Raw genomic sequence first — 27,719 nt, forward strand, 5'->3', positions numbered from 1 at the left:
GTCATATACCAACTATGTTGGCTCAGCCCCTCAGGCTTGGGGTTAGGCAGGTCCAGAATAACAATGGGAACTTAGTGGCGCTTAAACTGTTTCTTAACCACTCGGTCACTGGGTATAAACACGAAAGGTGTAGTTCTTGATTGTGTTATATAGGCGTGCGCAAAACGCACATGCATGTGCATGTGCATGGGGCCCTTTGATTTGGTGTAGCGTCACGGGCCTAGGAGGGGTCCATCCGTCACTGGGGTTATAGGGTTAGTAGGAGTAGGTCACGAATCAGGATTACAAAACGTAATTCATTGTCAATTGTTTTTGAATAATTTTATATAGGTTTCATGATCAAAACCGCATAGGGCAGATATGACAAATAACTGAAATATTTTATTATTTTATTTAATTTAATTAATTATCGATTGTGTAATAATTGTGACAGGCCTACGTACGTGTGTTAGTTTTGAGGGAACAAATAGGTCTGAGGGAATGTTTTTTCTAAAGTACGTAAAAGCAGCAATATCACAATGTACAAATACTCTTCGTCGCAAGTAACACTTTTAGGCATTTGGCAGACGCTCTTAATCCAGAACGATTTACAGTAAGCAAGAACAAAAAAAACATCGTAATACATCAAATTAGTTGCAAGTAGCAATTGGGCAGTATGTGTCACTGATAAAGGACACACTTTGTTCATGTTGTTACTCTACTTATCCCGTACTGGAGTATAGTATAATTTGAGACCATTTTTCTGATCCTCACAAGATAAATGCTTCTTTTATGGCCAAAAAGAAAAAACGTTTTTTTACAGATACAAAGTTCAAGATTATTAAAAGGTTATATTTCGGCTTTATAGGTCACAGTTAAAAATGGCAGAAATTCGAGGGGAAAAAAAATACAAATTAAAGTGGCTATAAAGCAATAATATCATGTCAAAATCTTAATGACCTTTTTCAGCAATGGGTAAAACGCTCACAGAACAATGTAGTCTCTGTGACACATCTAGGGGGCCACAATCTGCATTCAAAGATGTTACTAGAAGCTTTGTCATTGGTCGATTTGCCTGTCTGCTTCCTGATTGGTTAGTCATTTCAACCAGGCTTTTTTTCGACCAATGACCAAGCCTCTAGGAAAATCTATGAATGTAGATTGTGGCCCCTAGATGTGTCACAGAGACTACATTCTTTTTGTGAGCGTTATTATTATAAAAATAATTAAAAATAAAATATAAAAGGGTCATTAAAAAGATGTGACATATTATTGCTTATAGCCACTTTAAGTAGTGGCATCAAAACTAATTCTCACAGATACCAATCGTAAAAAGGTAGTCATGCGGAATGTCCCATTAGTAATGCATTAAAGTGTTCGTCACCTTAATGATACAGCTGGTAAAGGTGGGGATGGTTTTAATGACTCCATGTGCTGCCGGCTTTTAGATTCATCTGTAATAATACATTTTAATCCACCCGTTGAGTTATAAAAGGCTTCTATTAATCTAAAATCTGTCAAATAACCGCAGTGGGAGCAAATAGTACAATATCTGAGATCTACGTCAAAGTCGTACGATTTGTCACACGCGTTACCGCAGTGGAATTAGTTTTTTCCCGCATTTGACCCATATCTCTTGGAGTGGTGAGCCTCAGCCATGCCGCGCTCGGGAATCATTTGATTAGTTGATTTGACGCTCCCAATCCAACCCATTGATGCTGAGTGCCAAGCAGGGAGGCATTGGGTCCCATTTTTAGTACCACAGTACCACAGACGAAAAACAGTCGAAGTCCAAATTTAATTCTGACCCCTCCACGAAAAGGCCTCGTTGTCCTGACCCCTTATCTATCATTTATACATTATGGATAAATAGTGTGGACTTAACCCATTCTGACCGGGAACCCGTTTTGGTGTTGGCATCATGTTATGCTTTAGCTATTGAAAAATAGCAGATCTACAAGCTCATAGCGCGCCACCGAGTGGCGCGCTACGAGCTTGTAGGTCTGCTATTTTTGAAAAATTCGAAGAACGACTGACATTTTTAGAATCTGATCTCAGGTCAGAATGGGTTAATCAGACCAGTGTGTGTCCAGTGGAAACCTCGTATAAATCTGATCTCAGGTCAGAATGGGTTAAGACAGTTTTTCGTCTGTGGCTGTATGCGAGTCATAGTAGGTGAACACACTGTAAAAAACCCACAAGCGTTGCAACGCGTTGTGAGCTTGTGTTGATCAGCTATATTGAGATTTTGTGTAGAGGGGAAAGGGGGAGGGGACCAGGTATAGACCCCTGGGGAAGTAACCCCGGTAAAAAATGCATTAAGTGTTTGGGGAGGACACACAATTGGTATGAATGAAACATTTTATTTTTTACTGTACAATACCAGTGCATTATTATTTCTAGTCGTAGGATACGGGAATTCCACCTTTATCTACCGTGTTAGAATAAATGGGTTGTGAATGTTGTGGAATGTTTAGGAGCATGTCTGTCCCATTGTTAATGGACAGGTGATAATGGGTTAGGGTGTGTAACCCTGTTGCTGAATGGATCGACCAAACAATTTGCATATGATCCTTTTAGTGTGATAAGTAGAGTGCATATAGCCTACTCCTACAGCATTGTGTGAATGGAGAGGAACATGTATATATAGGATTGGGAATCATTTGCATTTAAATCATTTAGTCATGGACACTGGTGGATTACTACAATGACCATAATGCGTTGCTGCACTTGTGGAGAGGGAGAGGGCTGTCTTTTACATTATGATAAAAAAAATGATGAATGATATTTTGCTCTATTGTTCTATAAGTAAGTTCCTTTTTCTCGACACACAAATCTACTATGTCATGTACAATAGAAACACTGAGAACATGGATTGAACTAATCAATTTTGGATATACCAAATTGGATATACCAAGATTGTCCTCAAATAAACAAAGACAAAACTAAAGTACTTGTTTTGAAGTCAAGGACTAAAAGATAGGCGCTTAGCTTCAAACCTTGTTTTAGTCATGGCCTCAGAACTTTAACCAGCCACATTAGCACCGACAAAGTCAGATTATATGATTTATATCCAACCGTAATCTACGAAAATGTCCAATAGTAGTCTTGACTACTGTACCAGTGTTTTACAAATGTTCCTAAAAAATATACCAGGTGATTGCAGCTCATTCAGAACGCTGCTACTCAAGTCTTGCGTAGGTGCCACCCGTTCATACCTCTAAGGTCACCTGGTAAAGGTTTGCTTTATGACCCTATAATTAAAACATAGTATTCAGATTAATGTGTAACATATCTGGAACAAACTCCCTGAAAACTGCAGCTCTGCAACAACTCCGTTATTTTTATCACAGCTAAAAACATGCATGCCTGTTTGCTGCTGCCTTTCATTGAGATTGTGTCATTATTATTCTACACTGACATTTATTTAATTTACATTTGTTCTATTTTGCTCTGTGTCCTGAATATGTTTTCAATTAAGGCAACAAGGTTCAAATACGGGGTAGAATAGGAAAGTTACATAATGCAGCTTTTACTTTATTTTTTATTTGTTTTACTGAATCTGATATAATGTTAATTTGCTTAATGTTTGATATAAAACTCATTGAATTGCCTTGTTGTTGGGAGCAGTGATTGGCCAGTTTTGTGTCCCGCCCCCTCACTCTGATTGGACCATCAGGGCCCTCTCTTAGTATTTAACAAGAGTTTGTTCTGCTTGGAGTCACTTTAATCTCTGCTAGTTGTTAAGAGCTGAACTTCTCCTTTCTACACTAGCTGAAGCATTTCGTTTTAGTTTTGGTTCTACTTTAAACTTTAGTACTTTAGATTTTCTCTTTAAAAATAGATCTAGTATCAGCTTGTTTGGGCAGGTTTTGAGTTATGGCTTTACTACAAACATTGAAGTCCTTGGTCAACCAGAGACTATCTGCTGCTGCTGAAGAGATATTTGGGGTCGTTGGAAGAATTCTAACAGAGTATGAGGATGAAGCTTTCCACATCAAGCAAGAAACTGACCGCCAACGCAGACTACTGGATATGGTTTTACAACCAATCGTCAAACTACACAGAGCAGGTTGGTAAAACCTTCACTACTATTACTATTACTATTTTCACCATTATTTCTTATATGGCAATGGTGACTATTTGGAATGGAAGAGGAACTGGTGAAAATGTTGCATTGATAATAGTCAATAGTATGCTAGTTGTATTTCCCCCCATTCATGTTAGTGACTGTTAAACTAGCATTAACAACATAGACTGTTTAAAGTAAGCTAACTCATTAAACGTGTTGCACTCTAAAACAACAGAGGATACATCTGATAGCAATAGGGTTGTATAGCAAATTAAAATTTACATTTGAGAAACAAGGGGATGCTTGTTTTAGAAATGAAGCATTGTTGTAAGAAAGTAAGAAAATCATTTGCATGACACTTCACAATGAAATCAAAACAAGATTAGGGCAGGTATGGAACTAACAGCAAGAGTTCATGTTCAAACATGTAGTGATGTGTTTCTCCTCTGTATCTTCTGTCTAGACTCCATACACCCCATTGTGTGTAAAGATGAGGTATTCCCTGAGCAGCAGCAGGAGAGAACCTCCAGCCTTATCAAAGATGAACCAGAGTATACACAGATTAAAGAGGAACACAATGAGCTACTTCAAAGATCAGAGGAGGATGGTGGATCAACAGAGACATTACTATTAGTGAAACATGAAGATGGTGAAAACATGCTATCAGAACCTGTAGCCAGCACCTCATCTAAAAGCATGGAAACACAATCTGATGTAGAGGACTGTGGAACATCACAACCAACTAGTGATGCTCAGCTCCTCTCTTCACACTGTTCTGACATCACTGAAGACAGTGATGAGTGGGATGAGACCACGGATGACCAGACTGGTTTAAACACACTGAAATCGCACAATACACAACACATGGGAGGAAATAGTTTGTCTTTGAGCAACAAGCTGCTCCATGACCTCAAACCACCAAAAGAAAGTCACTCCTTGAGGAGTCACACAGGTAAGAAATGTTTTAGCTGTGCAGATTGTGGTAAAATGTTTAATCAGAAGGAACATCTGAAGGCGCACACAGTGATTCATTCAGGGGAAAAGCCATTTGCCTGCACAGTGTGCGGCACTTGCTTTAGTCAGAATAGTGATCTAAAACGTCACATGATGAGTCATACAGGGGAAAAGCCCATGACTTGTACTGTTTGTGGCAAAGGCTTTGTCCATAGGGGTAGTCTAAAAAAACACATGATGACTCATACAGGGGAAAAGCCCTTTATGTGTACAGTTTGTGGCAAAGAATGTATTCAAATGAGTAATCTAAAAGCACACATGATGACTCATACAGGGAAAAGGTCCTTTATGTGTACAGTTTGTGGCAAAGGATTTATTCAAATGAGTAATCTAAAAGCACACATGATGACTCATACAGGGGAAAAGCCATTTAGGTGTACAGTTTGTGGCAAGGGCTGTATTCATAATGCGGCATTAAAAATACACATGATGACTCATACAGGGAAAAGGCCCTTTATGTGTACAGTTTGTGGCAAAGGATGTATTCAAATGAGTAATCTAAAAGCACACATGAGGACTCATACAGGGGAAAAGCCATTTATGTGTACAATTTGTGGCAAAGAATGTATTCAAATGAGTAATCTAAAAGCACACATGAGGACTCATACAGGGGAAAAGCCATTTACGTGTACAGTTTGTGGCAAGGGTTGTATTCAATCGGGTGATCTAAAAAAACACATGAGGACTCATACAGGGGAAAAGCCATTTAAGTGTACAGTTTGTGGCAAGGGCTTTAGTCGAAAGGATCATCTAAAATTACACATGAGTTCTCATACAGGGGAAACCCCCTTTAGGTGTACAGTTTGTGGCAAGGGCTTTACTCGAAAGGTTAATCTAAATTTACACATGAGGACTCATACAGGGGGAAACCCCCTTTAGGTGTACAGTTTGTGGCAACGGCTGTATTCATAATGTGTCATTAAAATACACATGAGGACTCGTACAGGGTAAAGGCCCTTTATGTGTAGTTTGTTGCAAGGGCTTTAGTCAAAAGAGTAATCTAAAAACACAAATGAAGATGTGTCATAAAGAGGAAAAGGCTGTTTCTTCAGATAAGGCATTATGTCAATTATTCAGTTTAGTCCAGCTATATACATTAAACATGATGGACTATACATCAATTCTTTGTCACATTCATTATTATTCGCGGACGTGGTGCAATTGAAACTGGTCTCTGTGTTGACATGATATGTTGTTTGGACTAACATATCATCATTGTGTATTTCAATGACTTAGTTTGATTATATGTTTAGATTATCTGTATTATGCTGTCTTCATAAAATTGTAACATAACATATTTACTCTGTAAAAACACTGTCCTTAATTTCTTCTTTTTCAAATAAAGGGTTGACAGCTACACATCCTTTGTGTGTTCATTACAGAAAGCTCCTCACAACATGTGCTTCACCTTCACCTTGTACTGTGAACAGTACAGTGACAAGAACTGCTTCATTTTACATCCTGCATGCCAAACTATTACTATAAGGAACATGATAGGAGTATTAATTAAATTAATCAGTCTACACATTATGTTACTTCAACTTTCTACATTGAACTTTCTACATATTTACTATAAGTACAGTACTTGTAAATGTTACAGTGAATGTACAGTAAATGTTAGTTCCCATAAATCTTAGTCCCAAGGATATAGTGCTTTGTAAATGAACAAGGGTGATAGTGCTGCTTCCTCACTAAGAGCCAGGGAAGACCGTCCATGCATATCCTACTGAAATGTGTTTCAATATGTTGTTGCTAGCTGCAACATTATCGCAGTGTGGACTCAGTCTGCAGGGCGGCTGATGTATACATCTCTCTCTACCACTTATTCAAGTGGTAGAGAGAGAGAGAGAGAGAGATCTAATCCAATATCTGCGCTCGGGAATCATTTGATTAGTTGATTTGACGCCCCCAATCCAACCCATTGATGCTGAGTGTCAAGCAGGGAGGCATTGGGTCCCATTTTTTCAGTCTTTATGTGACCTGGCCGCCAGTGGCCAGTTTCAGGGCAGGCGCTCTAAACACAAGGCCACCGTCTCGTAGTAGAGAGGAAGAATAGAAAGAAGAATCTAAAATATACTGCAGTAAAGGTATATACCTCAAAAATCTAAATCTTACTTAACCACAATGAAACCATATAGTTCCTGAGTACCACAGACGAAAAACAGTCGAAGTCCAAATTTTATTCTGACCCCTCCACGAAAAGGCCTCGTTGTCCTGACCCCTTATCTATCATTTATACATCATGGATAAATAGTGTGGACTTAAGACAGTTTTTCGCCTGTGGCTGTATGCGAGTCATAGTATAGGTGAACATACTGTAAAAAACCCACAAGCGTTGCAACGCGTTGTGAGCTTGTGTTGATCAGCTATATTGAGATTTTGTGTAGAGGGGAAAAGGGGAGGGGACCAGGTATAGACCCCTGGGGAAGTAACCCCGGGAAAAAATACATTAAGTGTTTGGGGAGGACACACAATTGGTATGAATGAAACATTATATTTTTTACTGTACAATACCAGTGCATTATTATTTCTAGTCGTAGGATACGGGAATTCCACCTTTATCTACCTTGTTAGAAGACATGGTTTGTGAATGTTGTGGAATGTTTAGGAGCATGTCTGTCCCATTGTTAATGGACAGGTGATAATGGGTTAGGGTGTGTAACCCTATTGCTGAATGGATCGACCAACCAATTTGCATGTGATCCTTTTAGTGTGATAAGTAGAGTGCATATAGCCTACTCCTACAGTATTGTGTGAATGGAGAGGAACATGAATATAAGGATTGGGAACATTTGCATTTAAATCATTTAGTCATGGACACTGGTGGATTACTACAATGACCATAATGCTTTGCTGCACTTGTGGAGAGGGAGAGGGCTGTTTTTTACATTATGATAAAGAAATGATGAATGATATTTTGCTCTATTGTTCTATAAGTAAGTTCCTTTTTCTCAACACACAAATCTACTATGCCATGTACAATAGAAACACTGAGAACATGGATTGAACGAATCAATTTTGGATATACCAAATTGGATATACCAAGATTGTCCTCGAAGACGGAAGACAAAGACAAACGAAGACAAAACTAAAGTACTTGTTTTGAAGTCAAGGACTAAAAGTTAGGCGCTTAGCTTCAAACCTTGTTGTAGTCATGGCCTCAGAACTTTAACCAGACACATTAGCACCGTCAAAGTCAGATTATATGATTTATATCCAAAATGTCCAATAGTAGTCTTGACTACTATTCCAGTGTTTTACAGATGTCCCTAAAATATACCAGTTGATTGCAGCTCATTCAGAACGCCTCAGAACTTTAACCAGCCACATTAGCACCGTCAAAGTCAGATTATATGATTTATATCCAATCACAAGCTAGAAAAATGTCCAATAGTAGTCTTGACTACTGTACCAGTGTTTTACAAATGTTCCTAAAAAATATACCAGGTGATTGCAGCTCATTCAGAACACTGCTACTCAAGACTTTAGTCTTGCGTAGGTGCCACCCGTTCATACCTCTAAGGTCACCTGGTAAAGGTTTGCTTTATGACCCTAGAATTAAAACATAGTATTCAGATTAATGTGTAACACAAACTCCCTGAAAACTGCAGCTCTGCAACAACTCCGTTATTTTTATCACAGCTAAAAACATGCATGCCTGTTTGCTGCTGCCTTTCATTGAGATTGTGTCATTATTCTACACTGACATTTAATTTATTTAAATTTGTTCTATTTTGCTCTGTGTCCTGAATATGTTTTCAATGAAGGCAACAAGGTTCAAATATGGGGTAGAATAGGAAAGTTACATAATGCAGCTTTTACTTTAATTTTTTAAAATAAAACTCATTGAATTGCCTTGTTGTTGGGAGCAGTGATTGGCCAGTTTTGTGTCCCGCCCCCTCACTGATTGGACCATCAGGGCCCTCTGTTAGTATTTAACAAGAGTTTGTTCTGCTTGGAGTCACTTTAATCTCTGCTAGTTGTTAAGAGCTGAACTTCTCCTTTCTACACTAGCTGAAGCATTTAGTTTTAGTTTTGGTTCTACTTTAAACTTTAGTACTTTAGATTTTCTCTTTAAAAATATATCTAGTATCAGTTTGTTTGGGCAGGTTTTGAGTTATGGCTTTACTACAAACATTGAAGTCCCTGGTCAACCAGAGACTATCTGCTGCTGCTGAAGAGATATTTGGGGTCGTTGGAAGAATTCTAACAGAGTACGAGGATGAAGCTTTCCACATCAAGCAAGAAACTGACCGCCAACACAGACTACTGGATATGGTTTTACAACCAATCGTCAAACTACACAGAGCAGGTTGGTAAAACCTTCACTACTATTACTATTACTATTTTCACCATTATTTCTTAAATGGAAATGGTGACTATTTGGAATGGAAGAGGAACTGGTGAAAATGTTGCATTGATAATAGTCAATAGTATTCTAGTTGTGTTTTCCCCAATTCATGTTAGTGTGACTGTTAAACTAGCATTAACAACATAGACTGTTTAAAGTAAGCTAACTCATTAAACGTGTTGCACTCTAAAACAACAGAGGATACATCTGATAGCAATAGGGTTGTATAGCAAATGAAAATGTACATTTGAGAAACAAGGGGATGCTTGTTTTAGAAATTAAGCATTGTTGAAGTAAGAAAATAATTTGCATGACACTTCACACTGAAATCAAAACAACATTAGGGCAGGTATGGAACTAACAGCAATAGTTCATGTTAAAACATGTAATGATGTGTTTCTCTGTATCTTCTGTCTAGACTCCATACACCCCCTTGTGTGTAAAGAGGAGGTATTCCCTGAGCAGCAGCAGGAGAGAACCTCCAGTCTTATCAAAGAGGAACCAGAGTATCCACAGATTACAAAAGAACAGGAGGAGATAAACTCCAGTCTTATCAAAGATGAACCAGAGTCTCTACAGATTAAAGGAGAACAAGAGGAGAGAACCTCCAGTCTGATCAAAGAGGAACCAGAGTCTCTACAGATTAAAGGAGAACATGAGGAGAGAACCTCCAGTCTGATCAAAGAGGAACCAGTGTCTCCACATATTAAAAAAGAACAGGAGGAGAGAACCTCCAGTCTTATCAAAGAGGAACCAGTGTCTCCACATATTAAAAAAGAACAGGAGGAGAGAACCTCCAGTCTGATCAAAGAGGAACCAGAGTATCCACATATTAAAGGGGAACACGATGAGCTACTTCAAAGATCAGAGGAGGATGGTGGATCAACAGAGACATTACTATTAGTGAAACATGAAGATGATGAAAACATGCTAACAGAACCTGTAGCCAGCACCTCATCTAAAAGCATGGAAACACAATCTGATGTAGAGGACTGTGGAACATCACAACCAACTAGTGATGCTCAGCTCCTCTCTTCACACTGTTCTGAACAGGAAAAGCCATTTGCCTGCACAGTGTGCAGCACTTGCTTTAGTCAAAATAGTTATCTAAAACGTCACATGATGACTCATACAGGGGAAAAGCCCATTACTTGTACTGTTTGTGGCAAAGGCTTTGTCCATAGGGCTGATCTAAAAAAACACATGATGACTCATACAGGGGAAAAGCCCTTAATGTGTACAGTTTGTGGCAAGGGCTGTATTCATATGAGTAATCTAAAAGTACACATGATGACTCATACAGGGGAAAAGCCATTTACGTGTACAGTTTGTGGCAAGGGCTTTAGTCAAAAGGAGAATCTAAAATTACACATGAGGACTCATACAGGGGAAAAACCATTTACGTGTACAGTTTGTGGCAAGGGCTTTAGTCGAAAGCATCATCTAAATTTACACATGAGGACTCATACAGGGGGAAACCCCCTTTAGGTGTACAGTTTGTGGCAAGGGCTGTATCCATAATGCGGCATTAAAATACACATGAGGACTCGTACAGGGTAAAGGCCCTTTATGTGTAGTTTGTTGCAAGGGCTTTAGTCAAAAGAGTAATCTAAAAACACAAATGAAGATGAAAAGTGTCATAAAGAGGAAAAGGCTGTTTCTTCAGATAAGGCATTATGTCAATTATTCAGTTTAGTCCAGCTATATACATTAAACATGATGGACTATACATCAATTATTTGTCACATTCATTATTATTCGCGGACTAGTGGTGCAATTGAAACTTGTCTCTGTGTTGACATATGTTGTTTGGACTAACACATCATCATTGTGTATTTTAATGACTTAGTTTGATTATATGTTTAGATTATCTGTATTATGCGGTCTTCATAAAATTGTAACATAACATATTTACTCTGTAAAAACACTGTCCTTAATTCCTTCTTTTTCAAATAAAGGGTTGACAGCTACACATCCTTTGTGTGTTCATTACAGAAAGCTCATCACAACACATGTGCTTCACCTTCACCTTGTACTGTGAACAATACAGTGACAAGAACTGCTTAATTTTACATCCTGCATGCCAAACTATTACTATAAGGAACATGATAGGTGTATTAATTAAATTAAACAGTCTACACATATGTTACTTCCACTTTCTACATTGAACTTTCTACATATTTACTATACCTATACAGTACTTACAGTAAATATTAGTTCCCATAAATCTTAGTCCCAAGGGTATAGTGCTTTGTAAATGAACAAGGGTGATAGTGCTGCTTCCTCACTAAGAGCCAGGGAAGACCGTCCATGCATATCCTACTGAAATGTGTTTCAATGTGTTGTTGCTAGCTGCAACATTATCGCATCAAAAGTAAGTAAAGTAAGCAAAACGCACATGCATGTGCATGGGGCCCTTTGATTTGGTGTAGCGTCACGGGCCTAGGAGGGGTCCATCCGTCACTGGGGTTATAGGGTTAGTAGGAGTAGGTCACCAATCATGATTACAAAATGTAAGTTGACGATTCATTGTCATACAAATAATTGTGATTTAGTTGCGTTTTTGTTTTTGAATAATTTTATATAGGTTTCGTGATCAAAACCGCATAGGGCAGATATGACAAATAACTTAAATATAAATTACTGAAATATTTAATTTCATTTCATTAATTATCAATTGTGTAATAATTGTGACAGGCCTACGTACGTGTGTTAGTTTTGAGGGAACAAATAGGTCTGAGGGAATGTTTTTTCTAAAGTACGTAAAAGCAGCAATATCACAATGTACAAATACTCTTGTCGCAAGTAACAATTTAGGCATTTGGCAGATGCTCTTAATCCAGAACGATTTACAGTAAGCAAGAACAAAAAAACATCGTAAATACATCAAATTAGTTGCAAGTAGCAATTTGGCAGTATGTGTCACTGATAAAGGACACACTTTGTTCATGTTGTTACTCTACTTATCCCGTACTGGAGTATAGGTATAATTTGAGACCATTTTTCTGATCCTCACAAGATAAATGCTTTTTTTATGGCCAAAAAGAAAAACGTTTTTTTACAGATACAAAGTTCAAGATTATTAAAAGGTTATTTCTCGGCTTTATAGGTAACAGTTAACCCATTCTGACCTGAGATCAGATTCATACGAGGTTTCCACCGGACACACACTGCTCTGATGAACCCATTCTGACCTGAGATCAGATTCTAAAAAAATGTCAGTCGTTTTTATTTTTCAAAAATAGCAGACCTACAAGCTCGTAGCGCGCCACTCGGTGGCGCGCTATGAGCTTGTAGATCTGCTATTTTTCAATAGCTAAAGCATAACATGATGCTAACACCAAAAGGGGTTCCCGTTCAGAATGGGTTAAAAATGGCAGAAATTCGAGGGGAAAAAAAATACAAATTAAAGTGGCTATAAAGCAATAATATCATGTCGAAATCTTAATGACCTTTTTTTAGCAATGGGTAAAACGCTCACAGAATAATGTAGTCTCTGTGACACATCTATGGGGCCACAATCTGCATTCAAAGATGTTCCTAGAAGCTTTGTCATTGGTCGATTTGCCTGTCTACTTCCTGATTGGTTAGTCATTTCAAATCAGGCTTTTTTCGACCAATGACCAAGCTTCTAGGGAAATCTATGAATGTAGATTGTGGCCCCTAGATGTGTCGCAGAGACTACATTATTTTTGTGAGCGTTATTATTATAAAAATAATTAAAAATAAAATATAAAAAGGTCATTAAAAAGATGTGACATATTATTGCTTATATCCACTTTAAGTAGTGGCATCAAAACTAATTCTCACAGATACCAATCGTAAAAAGGTAGTCATGCGGAATGTCCCATTAGTAATGCATTAAAGTGTTCGTCACCTTAATGATACAGCTGGTAAAGGTGGGGATGGTTTTAATGACTCCATGTGCTGCCGGCTTAGATTCATCTGTAATAATACATTTTAATCCATCCGTTGAGTTATAAAAGGCTTCTTATTAATCTAAAATCTGTCAAATAACCGCAGTGGGTGCAAATAGTACAATATCTGAGATCTAAGTCCGGCACTTTGTGACTTGTTCTTAAAAGGTGCTATACAAATAAAGCTTTATTATTATTATTATAAGTCAAAGTTGTACGATTTGTCACACGCGTTACCGCAGTGGAATTAGTTTTTTTCCGCATTTGACCGCATATCTCTTGGAGTGGTGAGCCTCAGCCATGCCGCGCTCGGGAATCATTTGATTAGTTGATTTGACCCCCCAATCCAACCCATTGATGCTGAGTGTCAAGCAGGGAGGCATTGGGTCCCATTTTTACAGTCTTTATGTGACCTGGACGGGGATCGAACCCCCGACCTCCCAGTTTCTGGGCAGACGCTCTAAACACAAGGCCACCGTCTGGTAGTAGAGAGGAAGAATAGAAAGAAGAATCTCAAATACTGCAGTAAAGGTATATACCTCAACAATCTAAATTGTACTTAACCACAATAAAACCATATAGTTCCTGAGTACCACAGACGAAAAACAGTCGAAGTCCAAATTTAATTGTGACCCCCTCCACGGAAAGGCCTCGTTGTCCTGACCCCTTATCTATCATTTATACATCATGGATAAATAGTGTGGACTTAAGACAGTTTTTCGCCTGTGGCTGTATGCGAGTCATAGTATAGGTGAACATACTGTAAAAAACCCACAAGCGTTGCAACGCGTTGTGAGCTTGTGTTGATCAGCTATATTGAGATTTTGTGTAGAGGGGAAAAGGGGAGGGGACCAGGTATGGACCCCTGGGGAAGTAACCCCGGTAAAAAATGCATTAAGTGTTTGGGGAGGACACACAATTGGTATGAATGAAACATTTTATTTTTTTACTGTACAATACCAGTGCATTATTATTTCTAGTCGTAGGATACGGGAATTCCACCTTTATCTACCTTGTTAGAAGACATGGGTTGTGAATGTTGTGGAATGTTTAGGAGCATGTCTGTCCCATTGTTAATGGACAGGTGATAATGGGTTAGGGTGTGTAACCCTATTGCTGAATGGATCGACCAACCAATTTGCATGTGATCCTTTTAGTGTGATAAGTAGAGTGCATATAGCCTACTCCTACAGTATTGTGTGAATGGAGAGGAACATGAATATAAGGATTGGGAACATTTGCATTTAAATCATTTAGTCATGGACACTGGTGGATTACTACAATGACCATAATGCTTTGCTGCACTTGTGGAGAGGGAGAGTGCTGTCTTTGACATTATGATAAAGAAATGATGAATGATATTTTGCTCTATTGTTCTATAAGTAAGTTCCTTTTTCTCGACACACAAATCTACTATGCCATGTACAATAGAAACACTGAGAACATGGATTGAACTAATCAATTTTGGATATACCAAATTGGATATACCAAGATTGTCCTCAAATAAACAAAGACAAAACTAAAGTACTTGTTTTGAAGTCAAGGACTAAAAGTTAGGCGCTTAGCTTCAAACCTTGTTTTAGTCATGGCCTCAGAACTTTAACCAGCCACATTAGCACCGTCAAAGTCAGATTATATGATTTATATCCAACCGTAATCTACAAAAATGTCCAATAGTAGTCTTGACTACTGTACCAGTAAAGTTTTACAAATGTTCCTAAAAAATATACCAGGTGATTGCAGCTCATTCAGAACGCTGCTACTCAAGTCTTTAGTCTTGCGTAGGTGCCACCCGTTCATACCTCTAAGGTCACCTGGTAAAGGTTTGCTTTATGACCCTAGAATTAAAACATAGAATTCAGATTAATGTGTAACATATCTGGAATAAACTCCCTGAAACCTGAGCTCTACAACTCTGTTATTTATATCACAGCTAAAAACATGCATGCCTGTTTGCTGCTGCCTTTCATTGACATTTAATTTATTTAAATTTGTTCTATTTTGCTCTGTGTCCTGAATATGTTTTCAATTAAGGCAACAAGGTTCAAATACGGGACTTGTACTGTTTGTGGCAAAGGCTTTGTCCATAGGGGTAGTCTAAAAAAACACATGATGACTCATACAGGGGAAAAGCCCTTTATGTGTACAGTTTGTGGCAAAGAATGTATTCAAATGAGTAATCTAAAAGCACACATGATGACTCATACAGGGAAAAGGTCCTTTATGTGTACAGTTTGTGGCAAAGGATTTATTCAAATGAGTAATCTAAAAGCACACATGATGACTCATACAGGGGAAAAGCCATTTAGGTGTACAGTTTGTGGCAAGGGCTGTATTCATAATGCGGCATTAAAAATACACATGATGACTCATACAGGGAAAAGGCCCTTTATGTGTACAGTTTGTGGCAAAGGATGTATTCAAATGAGTAATCTAAAAGCACACATGAGGACTCATACAGGGGAAAAGCCATTTATGTGTACAATTTGTGGCAAAGAATGTATTCAAATGAGTAATCTAAAAGCACACATGAGGACTCATACAGGGGAAAAGCCATTTACGTGTACAGTTTGTGGCAAGGGTTGTATTCAATCGGGTGATCTAAAAAAACACATGAGGACTCATACAGGGGAAAAGCCATTTAAGTGTACAGTTTGTGGCAAGGGCTTTAGTCGAAAGGATCATCTAAAATTACACATGAGTTCTCATACAGGGGAAACCCCCTTTAGGTGTACAGTTTGTGGCAAGGGCTTTACTCGAAAGGTTAATCTAAATTTACACATGAGGACTCATACAGGGGGAAACCCCCTTTAGGTGTACAGTTTGTGGCAACGGCTGTATTCATAATGTGTCATTAAAATACACATGAGGACTCGTACAGGGTAAAGGCCCTTTATGTGTAGTTTGTTGCAAGGGCTTTAGTCAAAAGAGTAATCTAAAAACACAAATGAAGATGTGTCATAAAGAGGAAAAGGCTGTTTCTTCAGATAAGGCATTATGTCAATTATTCAGTTTAGTCCAGCTATATACATTAAACATGATGGACTATACATCAATTCTTTGTCACATTCATTATTATTCGCGGACTAGTGGTGCAATTGAAACTGGTCTCTGTGTTGACATGATATGTTGTTTGGACTAACATATCATCATTGTGTATTTCAATGACTTAGTTTGATTATATGTTTAGATTATCTGTATTATGCTGTCTTCATAAAATTGTAACATAACATATTTACTCTGTAAAAACACTGTCCTTAATTTCTTCTTTTTCAAATAAAGGGTTGACAGCTACACATCCTTTGTGTGTTCATTACAGAAAGCTCCTCACAACATGTGCTTCACCTTCACCTTGTACTGTGAACAGTACAGTGACAAGAACTGCTTCATTTTACATCCTGCATGCCAAACTATTACTATAAGGAACATGATAGGAGTATTAATTAAATTAATCAGTCTACACATTATGTTACTTCAACTTTCTACATTGAACTTTCTACATATTTACTATAAGTACAGTACTTGTAAATGTTACAGTGAATGTACAGTAAATGTTAGTTCCCATAAATCTTAGTCCCAAGGATATAGTGCTTTGTAAATGAACAAGGGTGATAGTGCTGCTTCCTCACTAAGAGCCAGGGAAGACCGTCCATGCATATCCTACTGAAATGTGTTTCAATATGTTGTTGCTAGCTGCAACATTATCGCAGTGTGGACTCAGTCTGCAGGGCGGCTGATGTATACATCTCTCTCTACCACTTATTCAAGTGGTAGAGAGAGAGAGAGAGAGAGATCTAATCCAATATCTGCGCTCGGGAATCATTTGATTAGTTGATTTGACGCCCCCAATCCAACCCATTGATGCTGAGTGTCAAGCAGGGAGGCATTGGGTCCCATTTTTTCAGTCTTTATGTGACCTGGCCGCCAGTGGCCAGTTTCAGGGCAGGCGCTCTAAACACAAGGCCACCGTCTCGTAGTAGAGAGGAAGAATAGAAAGAAGAATCTAAAATATACTGCAGTAAAGGTATATACCTCAAAAATCTAAATCTTACTTAACCACAATGAAACCATATAGTTCCTGAGTACCACAGACGAAAAACAGTCGAAGTCCAAATTTTATTCTGACCCCTCCACGAAAAGGCCTCGTTGTCCTGACCCCTTATCTATCATTTATACATCATGGATAAATAGTGTGGACTTAAGACAGTTTTTCGCCTGTGGCTGTATGCGAGTCATAGTATAGGTGAACATACTGTAAAAAACCCACAAGCGTTGCAACGCGTTGTGAGCTTGTGTTGATCAGCTATATTGAGATTTTGTGTAGAGGGGAAAAGGGGAGGGGACCAGGTATAGACCCCTGGGGAAGTAACCCCGGGAAAAAATACATTAAGTGTTTGGGGAGGACACACAATTGGTATGAATGAAACATTATATTTTTTACTGTACAATACCAGTGCATTATTATTTCTAGTCGTAGGATACGGGAATTCCACCTTTATCTACCTTGTTAGAAGACATGGTTTGTGAATGTTGTGGAATGTTTAGGAGCATGTCTGTCCCATTGTTAATGGACAGGTGATAATGGGTTAGGGTGTGTAACCCTATTGCTGAATGGATCGACCAACCAATTTGCATGTGATCCTTTTAGTGTGATAAGTAGAGTGCATATAGCCTACTCCTACAGTATTGTGTGAATGGAGAGGAACATGAATATAAGGATTGGGAACATTTGCATTTAAATCATTTAGTCATGGACACTGGTGGATTACTACAATGACCATAATGCTTTGCTGCACTTGTGGAGAGGGAGAGGGCTGTTTTTTACATTATGATAAAGAAATGATGAATGATATTTTGCTCTATTGTTCTATAAGTAAGTTCCTTTTTCTCAACACACAAATCTACTATGCCATGTACAATAGAAACACTGAGAACATGGATTGAACGAATCAATTTTGGATATACCAAATTGGATATACCAAGATTGTCCTCGAAGACGGAAGACAAAGACAAACGAAGACAAAACTAAAGTACTTGTTTTGAAGTCAAGGACTAAAAGTTAGGCGCTTAGCTTCAAACCTTGTTGTAGTCATGGCCTCAGAACTTTAACCAGACACATTAGCACCGTCAAAGTCAGATTATATGATTTATATCCAAAATGTCCAATAGTAGTCTTGACTACTATTCCAGTGTTTTACAGATGTCCCTAAAATATACCAGTTGATTGCAGCTCATTCAGAACGCCTCAGAACTTTAACCAGCCACATTAGCACCGTCAAAGTCAGATTATATGATTTATATCCAATCACAAGCTAGAAAAATGTCCAATAGTAGTCTTGACTACTGTACCAGTGTTTTACAAATGTTCCTAAAAAATATACCAGGTGATTGCAGCTCATTCAGAACACTGCTACTCAAGACTTTAGTCTTGCGTAGGTGCCACCCGTTCATACCTCTAAGGTCACCTGGTAAAGGTTTGCTTTATGACCCTAGAATTAAAACATAGTATTCAGATTAATGTGTAACACAAACTCCCTGAAAACTGCAGCTCTGCAACAACTCCGTTATTTTTATCACAGCTAAAAACATGCATGCCTGTTTGCTGCTGCCTTTCATTGAGATTGTGTCATTATTCTACACTGACATTTAATTTATTTAAATTTGTTCTATTTTGCTCTGTGTCCTGAATATGTTTTCAATGAAGGCAACAAGGTTCAAATATGGGGTAGAATAGGAAAGTTACATAATGCAGCTTTTACTTTAATTTTTTAAAATAAAACTCATTGAATTGCCTTGTTGTTGGGAGCAGTGATTGGCCAGTTTTGTGTCCCGCCCCCTCACTGATTGGACCATCAGGGCCCTCTGTTAGTATTTAACAAGAGTTTGTTCTGCTTGGAGTCACTTTAATCTCTGCTAGTTGTTAAGAGCTGAACTTCTCCTTTCTACACTAGCTGAAGCATTTAGTTTTAGTTTTGGTTCTACTTTAAACTTTAGTACTTTAGATTTTCTCTTTAAAAATATATCTAGTATCAGTTTGTTTGGGCAGGTTTTGAGTTATGGCTTTACTACAAACATTGAAGTCCCTGGTCAACCAGAGACTATCTGCTGCTGCTGAAGAGATATTTGGGGTCGTTGGAAGAATTCTAACAGAGTACGAGGATGAAGCTTTCCACATCAAGCAAGAAACTGACCGCCAACACAGACTACTGGATATGGTTTTACAACCAATCGTCAAACTACACAGAGCAGGTTGGTAAAACCTTCACTACTATTACTATTACTATTTTCACCATTATTTCTTAAATGGAAATGGTGACTATTTGGAATGGAAGAGGAACTGGTGAAAATGTTGCATTGATAATAGTCAATAGTATTCTAGTTGTGTTTTCCCCAATTCATGTTAGTGTGACTGTTAAACTAGCATTAACAACATAGACTGTTTAAAGTAAGCTAACTCATTAAACGTGTTGCACTCTAAAACAACAGAGGATACATCTGATAGCAATAGGGTTGTATAGCAAATGAAAATGTACATTTGAGAAACAAGGGGATGCTTGTTTTAGAAATTAAGCATTGTTGAAGTAAGAAAATAATTTGCATGACACTTCACACTGAAATCAAAACAACATTAGGGCAGGTATGGAACTAACAGCAATAGTTCATGTTAAAACATGTAATGATGTGTTTCTCTGTATCTTCTGTCTAGACTCCATACACCCCCTTGTGTGTAAAGAGGAGGTATTCCCTGAGCAGCAGCAGGAGAGAACCTCCAGTCTTATCAAAGAGGAACCAGAGTATCCACAGATTACAAAAGAACAGGAGGAGATAAACTCCAGTCTTATCAAAGATGAACCAGAGTCTCTACAGATTAAAGGAGAACAAGAGGAGAGAACCTCCAGTCTGATCAAAGAGGAACCAGAGTCTCTACAGATTAAAGGAGAACATGAGGAGAGAACCTCCAGTCTGATCAAAGAGGAACCAGTGTCTCCACATATTAAAAAAGAACAGGAGGAGAGAACCTCCAGTCTTATCAAAGAGGAACCAGTGTCTCCACATATTAAAAAAGAACAGGAGGAGAGAACCTCCAGTCTGATCAAAGAGGAACCAGAGTATCCACATATTAAAGGGGAACACGATGAGCTACTTCAAAGATCAGAGGAGGATGGTGGATCAACAGAGACATTACTATTAGTGAAACATGAAGATGATGAAAACATGCTAACAGAACCTGTAGCCAGCACCTCATCTAAAAGCATGGAAACACAATCTGATGTAGAGGACTGTGGAACATCACAACCAACTAGTGATGCTCAGCTCCTCTCTTCACACTGTTCTGAACAGGAAAAGCCATTTGCCTGCACAGTGTGCAGCACTTGCTTTAGTCAAAATAGTTATCTAAAACGTCACATGATGACTCATACAGGGGAAAAGCCCATTACTTGTACTGTTTGTGGCAAAGGCTTTGTCCATAGGGCTGATCTAAAAAAACACATGATGACTCATACAGGGGAAAAGCCCTTAATGTGTACAGTTTGTGGCAAGGGCTGTATTCATATGAGTAATCTAAAAGTACACATGATGACTCATACAGGGGAAAAGCCATTTACGTGTACAGTTTGTGGCAAGGGCTTTAGTCAAAAGGAGAATCTAAAATTACACATGAGGACTCATACAGGGGAAAAACCATTTACGTGTACAGTTTGTGGCAAGGGCTTTAGTCGAAAGCATCATCTAAATTTACACATGAGGACTCATACAGGGGGAAACCCCCTTTAGGTGTACAGTTTGTGGCAAGGGCTGTATCCATAATGCGGCATTAAAATACACATGAGGACTCGTACAGGGTAAAGGCCCTTTATGTGTAGTTTGTTGCAAGGGCTTTAGTCAAAAGAGTAATCTAAAAACACAAATGAAGATGAAAAGTGTCATAAAGAGGAAAAGGCTGTTTCTTCAGATAAGGCATTATGTCAATTATTCAGTTTAGTCCAGCTATATACATTAAACATGATGGACTATACATCAATTATTTGTCACATTCATTATTATTCGCGGACTAGTGGTGCAATTGAAACTTGTCTCTGTGTTGACATATGTTGTTTGGACTAACACATCATTGTGTATTTTAATGACTTAGTTTGATTATATGTTTAGATTATCTGTATTATGCGGTCTTCATAAAATTGTAACATAACATATTTACTCTGTAAAAACACTGTCCTTAATTCCTTCTTTTTCAAATAAAGGGTTGACAGCTACACATCCTTTGTGTGTTCATTACAGAAAGCTCATCACAACACATGTGCTTCACCTTCACCTTGTACTGTGAACAATACAGTGACAAGAACTGCTTAATTTTACATCCTGCATGCCAAACTATTACTATAAGGAACATGATAGGTGTATTAATTAAATTAAACAGTCTACACATATGTTACTTCCACTTTCTACATTGAACTTTCTACATATTTACTATACCTATACAGTACTTACAGTAAATATTAGTTCCCATAAATCTTAGTCCCAAGGGTATAGTGCTTTGTAAATGAACAAGGGTGATAGTGCTGCTTCCTCACTAAGAGCCAGGGAAGACCGTCCATGCATATCCTACTGAAATGTGTTTCAATGTGTTGTTGCTAGCTGCAACATTATCGCATCAAAAGTAAGTAAAGTAAGCAAAACGCACATGCATGTGCATGGGGCCCTTTGATTTGGTGTAGCGTCACGGGCCTAGGAGGGGTCCATCCGTCACTGGGGTTATAGGGTTAGTAGGAGTAGGTCACCAATCATGATTACAAAATGTAAGTTGACGATTCATTGTCATACAAATAATTGTGATTTAGTTGCGTTTTTGTTTTTGAATAATTTTATATAGGTTTCGTGATCAAAACCGCATAGGGCAGATATGACAAATAACTTAAATATAAATTACTGAAATATTTAATTTCATTTCATTAATTATCAATTGTGTAATAATTGTGACAGGCCTACGTACGTGTGTTAGTTTTGAGGGAACAAATAGGTCTGAGGGAATGTTTTTTCTAAAGTACGTAAAAGCAGCAATATCACAATGTACAAATACTCTTGTCGCAAGTAACAATTTAGGCATTTGGCAGATGCTCTTAATCCAGAACGATTTACAGTAAGCAAGAACAAAAAAACATCGTAAATACATCAAATTAGTTGCAAGTAGCAATTTGGCAGTATGTGTCACTGATAAAGGACACACTTTGTTCATGTTGTTACTCTACTTATCCCGTACTGGAGTATAGGTATAATTTGAGACCATTTTTCTGATCCTCACAAGATAAATGCTTTTTTTATGGCCAAAAAGAAAAACGTTTTTTTACAGATACAAAGTTCAAGATTATTAAAAGGTTATTTCTCGGCTTTATAGGTAACAGTTAACCCATTCTGACCTGAGATCAGATTCATACGAGGTTTCCACCGGACACACACTGCTCTGATGAACCCATTCTGACCTGAGATCAGATTCTAAAAAAATGTCAGTCGTTTTTATTTTTCAAAAATAGCAGACCTACAAGCTCGTAGCGCGCCACTCGGTGGCGCGCTATGAGCTTGTAGATCTGCTATTTTTCAATAGCTAAAGCATAACATGATGCTAACACCAAAAGGGGTTCCCGTTCAGAATGGGTTAAAAATGGCAGAAATTCGAGGGGAAAAAAAATACAAATTAAAGTGGCTATAAAGCAATAATATCATGTCGAAATCTTAATGACCTTTTTTTAGCAATGGGTAAAACGCTCACAGAATAATGTAGTCTCTGTGACACATCTATGGGGCCACAATCTGCATTCAAAGATGTTCCTAGAAGCTTTGTCATTGGTCGATTTGCCTGTCTACTTCCTGATTGGTTAGTCATTTCAAATCAGGCTTTTTTCGACCAATGACCAAGCTTCTAGGGAAATCTATGAATGTAGATTGTGGCCCCTAGATGTGTCGCAGAGACTACATTATTTTTGTGAGCGTTATTATTATAAAAATAATTAAAAATAAAATATAAAAAGGTCATTAAAAAGATGTGACATATTATTGCTTATATCCACTTTAAGTAGTGGCATCAAAACTAATTCTCACAGATACCAATCGTAAAAAGGTAGTCATGCGGAATGTCCCATTAGTAATGCATTAAAGTGTTCGTCACCTTAATGATACAGCTGGTAAAGGTGGGGATGGTTTTAATGACTCCATGTGCTGCCGGCTTAGATTCATCTGTAATAATACATTTTAATCCATCCGTTGAGTTATAAAAGGCTTCTTATTAATCTAAAATCTGTCAAATAACCGCAGTGGGTGCAAATAGTACAATATCTGAGATCTAAGTCCGGCACTTTGTGACTTGTTCTTAAAAGGTGCTATACAAATAAAGCTTTATTATTATTATTATAAGTCAAAGTTGTACGATTTGTCACACGCGTTACCGCAGTGGAATTAGTTTTTTTCCGCATTTGACCGCATATCTCTTGGAGTGGTGAGCCTCAGCCATGCCGCGCTCGGGAATCATTTGATTAGTTGATTTGACCCCCCAATCCAACCCATTGATGCTGAGTGTCAAGCAGGGAGGCATTGGGTCCCATTTTTACAGTCTTTATGTGACCTGGACGGGGATCGAACCCCCGACCTCCCAGTTTCAGGGCAGACGCTCTAAACACAAGGCCACCGTCTGGTAGTAGAGAGGAAGAATAGAAAGAAGAATCTCAAATACTGCAGTAAAGGTATATACCTCAACAATCTAAATTGTACTTAACCACAATAAAACCATATAGTTCCTGAGTACCACAGACGAAAAACAGTCGAAGTCCAAATTTAATTGTGACCCCCTCCACGGAAAGGCCTCGTTGTCCTGACCCCTTATCTATCATTTATACATCATGGATAAATAGTGTGGACTTAAGACAGTTTTTCGCCTGTGGCTGTATGCGAGTCATAGTATAGGTGAACATACTGTAAAAAACCCACAAGCGTTGCAACGCGTTGTGAGCTTGTGTTGATCAGCTATATTGAGATTTTGTGTAGAGGGGAAAAGGGGAGGGGACCAGGTATGGACCCCTGGGGAAGTAACCCCGGTAAAAAATGCATTAAGTGTTTGGGGAGGACACACAATTGGTATGAATGAAACATTTTATTTTTTTACTGTACAATACCAGTGCATTATTATTTCTAGTCGTAGGATACGGGAATTCCACCTTTATCTACCTTGTTAGAAGACATGGGTTGTGAATGTTGTGGAATGTTTAGGAGCATGTCTGTCCCATTGTTAATGGACAGGTGATAATGGGTTAGGGTGTGTAACCCTATTGCTGAATGGATCGACCAACCAATTTGCATGTGATCCTTTTAGTGTGATAAGTAGAGTGCATATAGCCTACTCCTACAGTATTGTGTGAATGGAGAGGAACATGAATATAAGGATTGGGAACATTTGCATTTAAATCATTTAGTCATGGACACTGGTGGATTACTACAATGACCATAATGCTTTGCTGCACTTGTGGAGAGGGAGAGTGCTGTCTTTGACATTATGATAAAGAAATGATGAATGATATTTTGCTCTATTGTTCTATAAGTAAGTTCCTTTTTCTCGACACACAAATCTACTATGCCATGTACAATAGAAACACTGAGAACATGGATTGAACTAATCAATTTTGGATATACCAAATTGGATATACCAAGATTGTCCTCAAATAAACAAAGACAAAACTAAAGTACTTGTTTTGAAGTCAAGGACTAAAAGTTAGGCGCTTAGCTTCAAACCTTGTTTTAGTCATGGCCTCAGAACTTTAACCAGCCACATTAGCACCGTCAAAGTCAGATTATATGATTTATATCCAACCGTAATCTACAAAAATGTCCAATAGTAGTCTTGACTACTGTACCAGTAAAGTTTTACAAATGTTCCTAAAAAATATACCAGGTGATTGCAGCTCATTCAGAACGCTGCTACTCAAGTCTTTAGTCTTGCGTAGGTGCCACCCGTTCATACCTCTAAGGTCACCTGGTAAAGGTTTGCTTTATGACCCTAGAATTAAAACATAGAATTCAGATTAATGTGTAACATATCTGGAATAAACTCCCTGAAACCTGAGCTCTACAACTCTGTTATTTATATCACAGCTAAAAACATGCATGCCTGTTTGCTGCTGCCTTTCATTGACATTTAATTTATTTAAATTTGTTCTATTTTGCTCTGTGTCCTGAATATGTTTTCAATTAAGGCAACAAGGTTCAAATACGGGATAGAATAGGAAAGTTAAATAATGCAGCTTTTACTTTATTTTTTATTTGTTTTACTGAATCTGATATAATGTTCATTTGCTTAATGTTTGATATAAAACTCATTGAATTGCCTTGTTGTTGGGAGAAGTGATTGGCTAGTTTTGTGTCCCGCCCCCTCACTGATTGGACCATCAGGGCCCTCTGTTAGTATTTAACAAGAGTTTGTTCTGCTTGGAGTCACTTTAATCTCTGCTAGTTGTTCAGAGCTGAACTTCTCCTTTCTACACTAGCTGAAGCATTTAGTTTTGGTTCTACTTTAAACTTTAGTACTTTACATTTTCTCTTTAAAAATAGATCTAGTATCAGTTTGTTTGGGCAGGTTTTGAGTTATGGCTTTACTACAAACGTTGAAGTCCTTGGTCAACCAGAGACTATCTGCTGCTGCTGAAGAGATATTTGGGGTCGTTGGAAGAATTCTAACAGAGTATGAGGATGAAGCTTTCTACATCAAGCAAGAAACTGACCGCCAACGCAGACTACTGGATATGGTTTTACAACCAATCGTCAAACTACACAGAGCAGGTTGGTAAAACCTTCACTACTATTACTATTTTCACCATTATTTCTTATATGGCAATGGTGACTATTTGGAATGGAAGAGGAACTGGTGAAAATGTTGCATTGATAATAGTCAATAGTATGCTAGTTGTATTTCCCCCCCATTCATGTTAGTGACTGTTAAACTAGCATTAACAACATAGACTGTTTAAAGTAAGCTAACTCATTAAACGTGTTGCACTCTAAAACAACAGAGGATACATCTGATAGCAATAGGGTTGTATAGCAAATTAAAATGTACATTTGAGAAACAAGGGGATGATTGTTTTAGAAATGAAGCATTGTTGTAAGAAAGTAAGAAAATCATTTGCATGACACTTCACACTGAAATCAAAACAAGATTAGGGCAGGTATGGAACTAACAGCAAGAGTTCATGTTCAAACATGTAGTGATGTGTTTCTCCTCTGTATCTTCTATCTAGACTCCATACACCCCCTTGTGTGTAAAGATGAAGTATTCCCTGAGCAGCAGCAGGAGAGAACCTCCAGTCTTATCAAAGATGAACCAGAGTATACACAGATTAAAGAGGAACACAATGAGCTACTTCAAAGATCAGAGGAGGATGGTGGATCAACAGAGACATTACTATTAGTGAAACATGAAGATGGTGAAAACATGCTATCAGAACCTGTAGCCAGCACCTCATCTAAAAGCATGGAAACACAATCTGATGTAGAGGACTGTGGAACATCACAACCAACTAGTGATGATCAGCTCCTCTCTTCACACTGTTCTGAATCTGACATCACTGAAAACAGTGATGAGTGGGATGAGACCACGGATGACCAGACTGGTTTAAACACACTGAAATCGCACAATACACAACACATGGGAGGAAATAGTTTGTCTTTGAGCAACAAGCTGCTCCATGACCTCAAACCACCAAAAGAAAGTCACTCCTTGAGGAGTCACACAGGTAAGAAATGTTTTAGCTGTGCAGATTGTGGTAAAATGTTTAATCAGAAGGAACATCTGAAGGCGCACACAGTGATTCATTCAGGGGAAAAGCCATTTGCCTGCACAGTGTGCGGCACTTGCTTTAGTCAGAATAGTGATCTAAAACGTCACATGATGAGTCATACAGGGGAAAAGCCCATGACTTGTACTGTTTGTGGCAAAGGCTTTATCCATAGGGGTAGTCTAAAAAAACACATGACTCATACAGGGGAAAAGCCCTTTATGTGTACAGTTTGTGGCAAAGAATGTATTCAAAAGAGTAATCTAAAAGCACACATGATGACTCATACAGGGGAAACCCCCTTTAGGTGTACAGTTTGTGGCAAGGGCTGTATTCATAATGCGGCATTAAAAATGCACATGATGACTCATACAGGGAAAAGGTCCTTTATGTGTACAGTTTGTGGCAAAGGATTTATTCAAATGAGTAATCTAAAAGCACACATGATGACTCATACAGGGGAAAAGCCATTTAGGTGTACAGTTTGTGGCAAGGGCTGTATTCATAATGCGGCATTAAAAATACACATGATGACTCATACAGGGAAAAGGCCCTTTATGTGTACAGTTTGT

General features: G+C 38.2%; 1 protein-coding gene across 1 annotated transcript in view; it reads right to left on the reverse strand.

Moving 5' to 3' along the window:
- gabbr2 (gamma-aminobutyric acid (GABA) B receptor, 2) overlaps window positions 1-27,719 on the reverse strand; it is a gene marked incomplete at both ends in the record, with an annotated part of 411,098 nt that overhangs the window by 148,337 nt on the left and 235,042 nt on the right. The window lies entirely within an intron of this gene.

The sequence above is a fragment of the Protomyctophum bolini genome, assembly GCF_963924005.1.
Source record: "Protomyctophum bolini genome assembly, chromosome: 17".
NCBI classification, from domain to species: Eukaryota; Metazoa; Chordata; class Actinopteri; order Myctophiformes; family Myctophidae; genus Protomyctophum; species Protomyctophum bolini.